Source organism: Halyomorpha halys, unplaced genomic scaffold, assembly GCF_000696795.3.
Source record: "Halyomorpha halys isolate HHAL.00 unplaced genomic scaffold, Hhal_1.1 Scaffold101.1, whole genome shotgun sequence".
NCBI lineage: Eukaryota > Metazoa > Arthropoda > Insecta > Hemiptera > Pentatomidae > Halyomorpha > Halyomorpha halys.
Genome location: NW_027107342.1, coordinates 555,090 through 567,528, shown reverse-complemented (window position 1 = coordinate 567,528; position 12,439 = coordinate 555,090). Strand labels below are relative to the sequence as shown.

Genomic DNA, 12,439 nt, shown 5'->3' with positions numbered 1-12,439 from the left:
ATATTAAATCAACTTTATTTTGATAATATTAATAACAAACACTCGGAATTATTTTTAACCATATTTTACTTTTAGCAATTTAGATCACAATGAGGCTGCTATTGCTTTTTAATGTATTTACTATTAATGTTATATTAATCATTCGTCTACCTTTCTATAATTTCAAAATACCAATAAAATTAACATTACAGTACATACATAATCAGTAAAATGTCCAACTACTTCTTGAGCTTATGAGTTTGTAGGCCAATTGGCAAAACGCCCAATTTAACATAGAGAACGACTTTCTCTAGTTTTATGCCTTTCGCCATGTTGGCCTGATACATCACGATATAATTTTTAATTAATGGCATCGGCTGACATTTGATCACTTTAGCTGCTAGCATGTTTCGAAAGCATGTTTTCTACTGATTGACATTAGAGTGTGTCTGCTCCCGTGCGTCGCTACTGGCAGAACTATTTTCCGCAATTAACTGGAACAGGTGTGTGCCCTGGAGTCTTTGATAAATGCCGAAATCAGGTTTACATTTCTGTTTTGAGTTTAGACCTTTAAAGTATGGGAGATTCCAACAGAAATGTACCTTGGACACTTTCCATCACTACAAAATAAGGGGGTTGATAAGAATTCAATTTTGTTATTATTTGGTAAGTGGACAGTATTTCGAAAAGAAATTTAAACTGAAAAGTTCATTAGGGATTAGATCATTAAGTTTTTATAAAATGCCTATTATTTTTTATTTTTTTTATTTAATGCAAGATCGACCTAATGAGCCCTATATCAAAATAAATAATTGATTTTTAATGGGAAAAAAATAATTTAAGGAAAAATACAATTTTAGTTATGACAATAAATATAGAACTTACAACAGGATGTCCCGCAACAGCCTGGGCTTCAGTCTTCGAGATGTGGTTGGATTTCCCAAGTTGTAGGTCACTGCTCCTTTAACTGTCTATAACTGGGAGTGGAACTTCATAAATCGTTTTTTTGATGTAGTCTTATTGATCCCATTTGTAATTCCCGATGAAATTGGATATTTCTGACAAACCAAGGAGCATCCACCCTATTATCTTCATAACCAATTACCATAAAAGGTCTAGTTCAAAAATTAAAAGTCGTATAAAACTGAAATTATACATTTAAGGCAAATGTAACCGGAATAGTAAAGCATCTTTTTACATGATCGATTTATCAAATTTTAAAAAATTTCTCCAGAGCTGCTCAAATAATTTTAATTAAACAGATTATAATAACTTGCAATTGTACTTCTACGATTCCAAATTACAGTGATTGTAATTAATTTTTTCCCAACTCTGATATTTATCAGACTCAATGAAGTAAATTAAAAGATTAATTAATATTCGGAGAGTCTATCTTTTACTTATTTTTATGGATTGAACAAGTGATGGGAAGGATTGGAAATGAGGAAACGTGGAAAGGGGGGTATCTAGATTGGGACTGATTTCCCAAATTGGAATCGCGGGCTTGGAAGTTGATTATAGGTCAAAGGGTAGAGACCTGGTGCTGGAGGAGCTCGCTAAATATTATCGGGATAATGCTTCGATAGAGAAAGGAAATGAAATGCCAGAGGAAAGAGGTGAGGAAGAATTTCGATGAGGGAAGAAAATTGGTTCTATAATGAGCGATGTTTTAGAATCATACTAAAATATAATAAAATCGGTTAAAATCCAATAATGATTTCTGAGGATCGGATGTTCTATAATTTTTTTCCACGATCGCAAAAATTTGTGGGAGGTAAAATAATGGTTATAGTTTGATGAATGCTTTACAGTGATCTTATTAAGTAAGGAATCTTATTAAGTAAGGAATCTTATTAAGTAAGGAATCTTATTAAGTATTTGAAGAAGCTTAAAGAACGATGGCATTTGTTCTGGTGTTCGAACGAGACCGTTGGAAATTACGTTGCGATCATGATGGATTGGAACTGAACGATTTCATATATTTCGTTCAATAGAAAAGGGAACGGATTCAGGTTCCGTTCTATTCTATTTTCGTTCCAATCTAAGATTTCATTTTAACGCCTATCGACTCTAATTATAAAGCTTTTTATGGATTAAAGGGCTTCACGTAGTATCATTTTTATATAGTAAAATTAATGAACGAAACCTTAAAAAAATTAATTGTATTTTCATGAGTTACATAAATTATGAACGAGAAAGGAGTCTAATTCTTTTATATTCAGAATATATCTACTATCAGAAAAAAGTTTTATTGTTTCCTCTCTATTTTTGTTTTGGAACAAAAACAAAGATTTGTTTTCCCTCTCTCCATTCTCCCTAAATTATATAATACATTTGTAATTCAATTGTTTCCAATTGCATTATAAAGTCTAAAATGCTTCACATTCCGCGATATTTTTTGACACATATCGTTGACCGTGGTTTGTATTCCATATAAAACGTTATATTTTCGGTTTTTATTTCTTTTTATCTGAAGAACTTTAGAAAGTTAAATTAAATATAAAAAATTATGAAGTTTTTTTTTGCCCTCCCAAAGACAATTGTGAATCCACCCCCGTTATGAATTTTGTATATATTTAAGGAAAATTAATTGCACATCAGTATTAATTGATGACTTCGAATTAATGTAGAACTTAGTTTTGTTTATGTCTAAAATATTATTAAAGGAGTTCCATGAAATTTAGGAGCTAATACAGGTACCATAGGAATAAATTCAAAGATAAAGGGGGTGGTAGATAAAATCAGTTAAATCGATAATGTAAATGAATGAAAGAAAAAAATTATGGAAGAAGAAAGTGGTCACGCATCCAAGTATTTACTTAACAAGCTCTAATATTTTTAAGAGCCTGTGGAGTCGGTAGATATAATTATACGTCATAACATTTACACATAATTTATTGGCACAAAAGACCAAAACAAAATCTTGACAGAGCAAAACTATGAATAATTTGAAATTAACTCCGGGCCGCAAAGTTTAACCCATTTCATCATTAGATTAATTAGGGCTATTATAAGTTTCATAACTTGTTCAAGTCCATTCTCTCAGCTTCATTAGGTAAATTAAGTACTAAGTTAAGGCGAGCTTCGTGAGGAAAGTAAGGCAGTCAAGTAATTAAAAAAATTAGATTTTTTATTATCTCGAAAAAATTGTCCGGTTCATTACGTTAAGGAAATACTGGGCTTTGAGATTTTTAATTTTCAAATAATATTTACTGAGAATTTACATTTTTTTTTCTTTCCTTCTTTCTCAAAGCAATCTTTTCAACGTTTCTTTAACCACATTTCCTCTAATCAAGACCGTTTGGCCTATTTCCACTTTTTTTCCGTCCGGGAAGTAAAATAAAAAACCTTTTTTCTCTACTGTTATCCTTTTCTTTTATTTTTGGTCCTTTGTGCTTTTTTAGAACTTCATAATGCAGTACTAATTTAATTGGCTGCCAACAAAGCTGAGTGAGGGTTTCCTGGAGCTTGTTAAACTGGTTAATATAATTTCTCTTCAAAAAACCAATTGACTATTACTGTTTCTGACACAATTCATGTTGTTGTTGTTGTCTGGGGCTTAAGGGCGTAAAACCCTGAGGTCATCAACGCCCATGTTTCGTGCTTTATATTTTATTTCTATAATTCTATTTCACTTTAAATAATTTCGAGAAAAAAAAATTAAATAATTACTTCTGTTGGTATTTTTTTTTTTATTATGTATAACAGATTTTCTGGTTTAAATCTTATTCAAAAGGCCATTCCTTTTTAAGAAAACTAAGACCATTTCCACGTTCTTCTGGTCATCATTCAGAGCATCCGATACACTCGGTCCTACTCCCAATCTACTCAAGTTCGCAGAATAAAAATGGCATTTTTCAAATATATGACTGATCGTAAGTATACTGTTGCAGTATTGACATTTTGGAGGTGGCTGCTTACTGATCAGATATCTATGAGTTAAACTCGCATGACCTATTCTTAATCTGGCAATAGCTACCTCCTCCCTGCGATTGGAACGGTATGATGTGGTCCATGGTTTAGTGGTTTTTTTGATGGTTTTTAATTTGCTTGGCGGGCTTTCATCCCACATGGCTTGCCAACTAGATAATATCTCATTTTTCATTGGAAGACTTATTTCTTGTGGTGTCAGAATGGCCGTGCCCTGACCTGGAAGAACAAGTGCTTGTTTAGCTGCAATGTCCGCCAGTTCATTTCCAGTGATCCCCACGTGACCCGGCACCCATATAAAGAAAACAGTTTTTCCCAAGTTTTCGAGCATGTTGGTATAATTGTGAATTTTTATGATCACCGGGTGTTTCGGGTAAACGATCTTCATGGCTTTTAGTGAACTTAAAGAGTCGGTAATGATAACTATATTAGTATTCGTTACTGTCATGGAGAAGTGGAGTGCTGAGGCTATTGCATATAATTCAGCTGTATATACACTGCATAATTTATGTAGTTTTATTTTATGGGTTGAGTTGTTTGTGATGAAAGAGGATGCTGTAGATTCGTCAGATTTTGATCCATCAGTATATATAAAAAAAGGATCAGGAATATTTTGACAAAGACGTGAGAACCTAGTTCATACACAATTCATGTATAATTAACAATATTATTCATATTATACTATTCATATTATCCTGTACATTTTATTTCGTAAAAATGTAGGTAACTATTTTCAATCTTCAACTATTGACAGTCCCAACTTGAAAAGACTTTATTATCTATATAGGGTCATTCACTTTTCTCTATACCTTGAAAATATTTTTTTTTTAATATTTCAATATTAAATTTTGAATAAATTCAATATTTTAAGCTTAAGCAATTTAGTTTAATTTTTCTTCAGTTTCTCGTCATAAGTTCTTTCAATGAACAGTCAAGAATTTTTTTTAATATTAAAAGATTGTAAATGGGGATGGCCATGTTGGGTTTTATGTTGTTGTTGTTAATTGATGCTTAAAGGCGTAAAATAATAAAAATAAATAAAAAAAAATCAAAATCGAAGATGAGTTATAATTTATAAAGAAGGCGATGTGTTTTTAAAAATTCAAATAATAATGTAATTTTAGCTTCCTCATCTGTGAGAGCTTCTGATAAATTTGGGGTCAATCCTATCCTGTTTATTATTGGCAAGTAGTGAGTACACTCTTCAAAAATATGTCTAATCGTGAGAATGGACTGACAATATTTGCACGTTGGAGGTGGCAGTTTTCTGATTAGGTGAGAGTGCGTGAGGAGAGTATGACCTATTCTTAAGCGGGTCAGAGCAACCTCCTCCCTGCGGCTGTTGCGGGTGGCGGTCAATAAAGGTATCAAAATAGTAAAAGAAAACTATTTATTGTTAACCAACGTTTACGACGAAGCCGTAAGTTCTCAGTGCTTCGTCCACTAAACTACTGATGCTTTCAGGTTTTATGTATTAATACAGTCATTGCATTACAGTAGCTTTCAGTGGACCAGAAAACTCTATTTGTGTCTTTATTTATTTAAAAAAGACATTTTTGAGTAATATATTACGTTCCTATTACCCAACCGAATTTGAAGTATGGCCCTTACCGGTCCACGCAGATTTTGACTAGCTTTAATTTATTCTTTTGACCCTACAATATGAAACTAAAATATCTAAATTTATATATCACTTTCCTTAACTTTAATGTAAACTCTCTTTATTCCTTTCAAAGATTAGAAATATCAAAGCCTCAAAGTTGAAACATAAATATTTTTTATTACAAAAAAATTAATGCTACAGAAACAATAATCAAAAGATAATTGAGGCAAGAAATAAAACTAATTTTTTGGACAGCCTAAAAGTATAAAGATGTAGACAATTTTACCCTATAAGAATATTTCCCTTATCTAGGTGTTAAGGAAAGTAAAAATGCAAACCTTAGGAACAACTGAGAAGCCAAGGACTTGGTTTCTCCCTGTAGAAAGGAACATCAGGTTCCGTTTCATCACGGTATATGTTACTGTCATCCACGCTTTATAGCAGGTTTCTCCAGAGGATTTCTCCAGTATGTAATGTAGATCCCGAAACCATGGACTGTGTATAGGATATGAAACTATAACTCAAAACTATTTTTAAATGAATTTCAATTATTTTATCTTGACGCTAACACTCATTTTGATGTTTATCCAATTAAACTACTAATTCATTGTAAGAAGATAGTCAGGGTGGCGGTCAATAAAGGTATCAAAACAGTAAAAGAAAACTATTTATTGTTAAACAACGTTTCGCCCCACTCTGTAGGGCTTCGTCCGGGCTGATAAGAATGAAGTTCTGCTACTTACTATCAGCTACTTATCAGCCTTGACGAAGCCCTGTAGAGTGGGGCGAAACGTTGTATAACAATAAATAGTTTTCTTTTACTATTATGATAACTTTATTGACCGCCACCCGGAGTATCTTCCTACAATCTACTTCATACGGTCAACTATTCTTTTCCAAAATAAAATACTAAATCTTAACATCTGAATGTTGATTCATAATGATATAATCTTTATTTATGTTAGTGTTTCATTGATTGAAATTATTAGGTAACAGCATATCTAAAATTGCATTTTTTTAGGGATATGTTGGAATTATATTAATAGAGCTACCGATCTTTTTTATCACTATTGTCGATAGATAAACGTGTTTATTTAAAGCTAAGAAAAAAATACTATTTATATGGCAAAAAACAAAACATGTTTTGTAATGAATAAATTATCTGCCAAGGTCATTCGCCAACCATAAGACAAACAAAAATAAAAGATGAATTTTATAAATTATTGATTGGAGAAGATGGTCGGGGGGGGGGGTGCGGTGAGCAAAGAAACAACATAAATAAACAAAAAATATTTATTTATGCCGACGTTTCGACCTGTTTTTTAGGTCTTCATCCGGGCTATAAAAACAAAAGGACAACAACCATAATTTAGATAGAGAAAAAAAAATATACATCTGTAAAAAAAAAAAATTAAATTTTGTGTTTCATTGAGAATACACTAATCCATATAATATACCTTGCAATCAACTATTCCTCTAATAGTCTATAAACCACCTATTTAATATCATATAATCCGAAATCCTTCAAATGGAGAATAATGCTTTTCAAACTATAATTAAACCATAAATTAAATTAAATTACAACTTTCCTTGTATTTTCTTTTCTTTTTTCTTTTACTAAATATTACATCCCATATGACACTTACACCATCAAAAATCCTTTTATTGAATATGTCACATTGTACAGGCTCCATAATTGAAAAATAATAATTTAGGTAAATATTATTGTTATATAAAAACCCACGACAATATACTAATAAAACAATTTTAAGAATTATAAATGAGAATAATAATAAAAAATGATATCTATTATCTGTAGGTAATATATCTTTGATGTATAATATTATATCTATAAATATAAATAATAAGTTGTAATCTTACAATCCACGTTCCAAAGGGTTTTTTAAAAATTATTATTCTTTTTTTAGAAATTCTCACCGTTTTTATTACATCTTTATTCTTATAGCATCCGATTAGAATCTATTAATATGACAAAAAACCTTAAAGACGTAGTTAATTTTAAAACTGATAGAGGAGAAATTGGACAACATATGTGAACACAACAAATAAAATATATGGAAGCCCAGATGAAGTCCTTGCTACGTTGGCTCATAATAAACAGTTTACTATTTGAGTTATTTAGACCAATAAATTTTATTAATTAATAATAATTACTAAGAGAATAAACTAAAATAGATTTAGGCAAATCATCAAAGTAATAGAAATTTATTACAATTGCTCAGTGCATTGAAATTTGTATAATTTGTTAAAATTAGAAAAAAAAATACTGATATGATATATACACATAAATAACAATAAAATACCAATAGTCACTTTAAATAAATATAGAGTTTCAATTGTGAAAATATTTTTTGATAGGAAATGGGGACACAGATTGGATTGGTATAATAAATAAAGTGAGATATATATATGTATATACTAAAATAATGAAGGAATTAAACATAGAATAACTAGAAAAAGAAGCAAAAATAATAAAAAGATGTGCGGTTTTGTTGAGGATAAAGCAACTTCTAATTAAACAGAGCTACTTCTTACAAACTAAATAAGCATAGAAATGCTTTCGAACGAACTTCATCATCCGCCTACGAGTTTAATTAACATTTAGAGTTATTGCTAATTCAGGGCTTATTTATAGTATTATCTTTAGGGCTCTAGTATTATTTTTTTAAAATAGTTTTCTACATTTTATCGTAAAACGAAAATAGTAGATATAAATAGATTTGAATATTTATATATATTCGTATTACTATATCATAAAATTATAAATTTCACAGAAATCACAAAAAAGAAAAAATATTGCAATGTGTATTTAACATATTCTACACACTGGCTTAGACAGTAATTATTTTTTGACAAACCTACTAGCTTCGGAACAGACAGATAGAGGGATCACATTAGAGAAAGAAACCCCGGTCTTCGGTAATATCTTTGGAACACGTCCATTTCAAAAGAAGACCATTTTTTTCTCTTCAGATGTACCACTAATCAAAGAAAGTTGCGATATGTACTGAAAAATCACTTCTTGTTTCTTACAAACGGCCAAAATATTTTATGTAACCATGTGCAATATTTTCAAGTGACATTTATTTTTATTTATTGAAATTTACAACTTTACTTACATAAGTTACATTTAGTAAAATGGTACTGACATGTAAAAAAACTACTTTTTAGAAGCACTTTAATAACATTTCTACATTATTAGGTCTTGAGGTCTTTTCAGGTGTTTCAAGGTGGTTAAGGAGTTAATAATGGAAGGATAGATATCTGGTTCGAGCTAGATCGGATATAATGTAACATTAAGGTCTCTAGAGATGATTTTATTTGAAACAAAGTAAGGAACATTAAGGATTTTATAAAAGATGAGTAAGGATTGGATACGAGAGGAATTCGATGGTTTAGTGGTGGCCCAAAGCTCAACTCAGTATGTCCAGATAGGCCTTATTATAGTCATGTAGATCAGTCTATTTTAATAGATTGAAAGTTTAGACTGTCTTTTAAGTAAGTGTTGTAATAGTAGGAATCGACGTGCAGTTTCCTGTCTTTTAAGTCTTCTGTGAAGATTCCAAGTAAGTAATTTGTCCAGATGTGTCCAAAGTAACGGATTTAAGTGACATAATAAATATTAATTGAAGAACTTTAGAATTTTAGTTTTTTTATTCTAAATTAAGAATAGTAATTTATTTATAAATAACTGATCATCGTTAGTTGTCAATGAAACTACATTCATATTTGATTATTCGTTGATTGATAAAAATATGTTTGATTGATTACTGAAGTAATTCATATTTTTATTTAAGATTTAATATAATTAATTTTAAGGTTCAGTATAATTAAATCAGAGTTTTGAGAAGGAATACGAGAATTGATTGAACTGCTCCCAACTAAGAAATAAATTCCTGAAAATCAATACAGAAGTGGTTTATTTGCCTATCGATTATTTTGATTATCCTAGACAAATAACAAACACAAAATTAACAAATCAGAATAATCCGTCAAGTATAATAGTTTTATTCTCCCCTTTAAAATATGTATGAACCTAAATTTCTATTGTAGTAATTTAGGATGTTGTTGTTGTTGATTGTTGCTTAAAGGCGTAAAACCCTCTGGTCATCAACGCCTATGGCATGATAAAAGTAAAAAAAATTAAAATCGAAGAGGAGTTGTAATTTAGAAAGAAAGCGATGTGCTTATAAAAATTCAAACACTAATGTAATTTTAGCTTCCTCATCTGTGAGAGCTTCTGATAAATTTGGGGTCAATCCTATCCTGTTTATTGTTGGCAAATAGTGAGTACATTCTTCAAAAATATGTCTAATCGTGAGAATGGTCTGACAATATTTGCACATTGGAGGTGACAGTTTTCTGATTAGGTGAGAGTGCGAGAGGAGAGTATGACCTATTCTTAAGCGGGTTAGAGCAACTTCCTCCCTGCGGCTGTTGCGGTAGGATGTTGACCATGGTTTTACAGATCGTTTTATTTCTTTTAAATTACTGGGATAACTTTCATCACACTTGGCCTGCCATCTTTCTAATATTTCTATTTTAAGGGGTGTACTGAGTTTTGATGGGGTAAGAACGGCGGTGCCTCGGCCAGGGAGCGTGAGTGCCTCTCTGGCAGCTTTGTCTGCGAGCTCGTTCGTTAGTAATTTAGGATAATGCGAGTACGACCGAATTGGAAGAAGTAAATTAAATCTTTGTACCCAGCAGACTCAAAAACTGTGTCGTCATATCGTGTAAAAAAATTCATCAATCTTAGAACCTTTTTTTGTACAGCTAATACTAACACAAAAAATAAAATTAAAAACATGACAATGTAAGAGTATATTAGAAGAGAAAAATTTGGATACGTTTTCGTTAAATTTAGTTAGTGGGACTGAGCTATATAAATAAAATTAAATTTCTGTTAAATTATTAAAAGATGGCATATTGGGCAGCTCCCCCCTCTCTCCTAGAAGTGAAAAAAAATTATGAATTTAATAAAAATTTTATTTTTCAAACAAAAAAATGTAATAACTAATAAAGCACGGCTATAATTATAATTAAAATTTTGGTTTTAAGCTGAGCTGATATAGCACAACCTGAACTACTATGGCTTGCCCCTCTCCCCCTCTAATTTTGAACCTGAGTACGCCCGGTGTATACTAATAAACCAATATTAAGTAATTAGTATACACCTTCCCCAATCACAATATCCCTAATGAAGATGTGAATTGATGGTCAAAACGTCTGCCATGAATAAATAGTTAAAAGCAATTTTTTTGTCATTCTTGACCGCCAACTCCCATCATCTTCTAATTTATGTACTGTCATTCATCAATGCACAAAACTATTAAATTATGTTGTCTGTAATTTATTGGGATGCTATGTACATTTTTATTCTAGCTAGAGTAGGAAGGACTGAGTCACTATATGTGAAGTTATAGGCTAATTAGCATTAATAGAAGGCTCCATCAAAATGTTTATAAACACTTTCTACTATAAGCTTTCTAAGGATATAGTATCACGATTCAGACATAAAAAAATATATTACAGAGTAGTATTATAAAGGTATTATAGTATTATAGAGGTAATTTGATACACATATCCAGCCGCTAGAAAAATATGCTATTATTCTACCTCGCAATTATAATAAACAATTTATATCTAGCATTAATGTTTTTGTTATTATTTTATTGTTTATAATATAAATGGGCGTAAATAGGTATCTCCAGAGACGACCATTCCCTACGATCTGCCTACTTCACCCTAAAAAATATATAAAAATAAATTTAAAAAGTAAAAAAGTTTTTAAAACGTATAACACTGAGAGACAAATACTCCTTTTGTCAACGTGGGCATTGGAGTAAAATTTAAATATATTAATGTATTACAGCACATGACTTATAGTTGCTTTATTAAATTTGACAAATTTCCCCGAATTTTATTTTATTTATTTCTTAGCAAGGTTTTCATTATAAACTGATCTATCAAAAAGGAAAATGTTTTTGGTTCTAAAAGTTATTGTCACGTTTCTTCGGGTATAACAATCTTTAAACTGATATTGTTAACACATTTGCCTTAAGACGGAATAATGACCGGATGTGTCAATAAAACTTTTATTTTTCAGAGAAATGTGAGATAAATATAAAAAATAGATAAAAGATATAGGAAGATAATGGGTAAGTACACTTCTGAAGAGAATAAAAAGAAAAGGAAAATTATGGTAGTTTTTATATTAGAAGATGGTTGAGGGTGCGGTCAGATTGGTGGACTAATATGTAAAACTTATTAGTGCAAACTTTTCGGCCAGAATTTCTAGCCTTCATCAGGGCTAAAAACAAAAATCAAGATAACCAATGAATAAAAGGAAATATAGAATGCTCAGAAAATAGCTAATATCATGGATGTATAAATAGTATTGACAGGCATGAATAGCTCAAGTATTATAAGAAGATAGAGGTTGCATGAGAAGAGTAATATTAAAATTTAGTAGTAGGAAAGAAAAGATAATAAAATACATATGAACATAAAGTTAGTTAAGATATGCACAAAATGAAAATTATCAAAAATAAAGTAATAAAAGTAGTGGGAAGTAAATATAATTATTTTAATTAAATAATAATAATTTAATTTAAATTTAGGCAAAAAAAAGAAAACCAACGTTACATTAGTTATGTTCACCAGATATTATTATTGTCATACTAATTACTGCTTTTGTCTTAATTAACTTTATATTTTGTTTCTTGTTTCTAGTATTTTACTAACATTGTCTATTAATTACCTATATATTTTTTTTTCCATAACTATAATTAAAATATTCATATTTCTTTGGTTCTTTTGCATTATATAACTTTATATTTTGTCTCTTGTTTCTAGTATTTTAATTAAATATTTTATTAATTACTTATATTGTCTTTCCCTTTTTTT

General features: G+C 30.2%; 1 protein-coding gene across 1 annotated transcript in view; it reads left to right on the top strand.

Annotated features, from left to right (window-relative positions):
• LOC106677520 (SEC14-like protein 2) overlaps positions 1 to 12,439 on the top strand; it is a 180,884-nt gene that overhangs the window by 144,735 nt on the left and 23,710 nt on the right. The gene's annotated exons all lie outside the window — the stretch shown is intronic.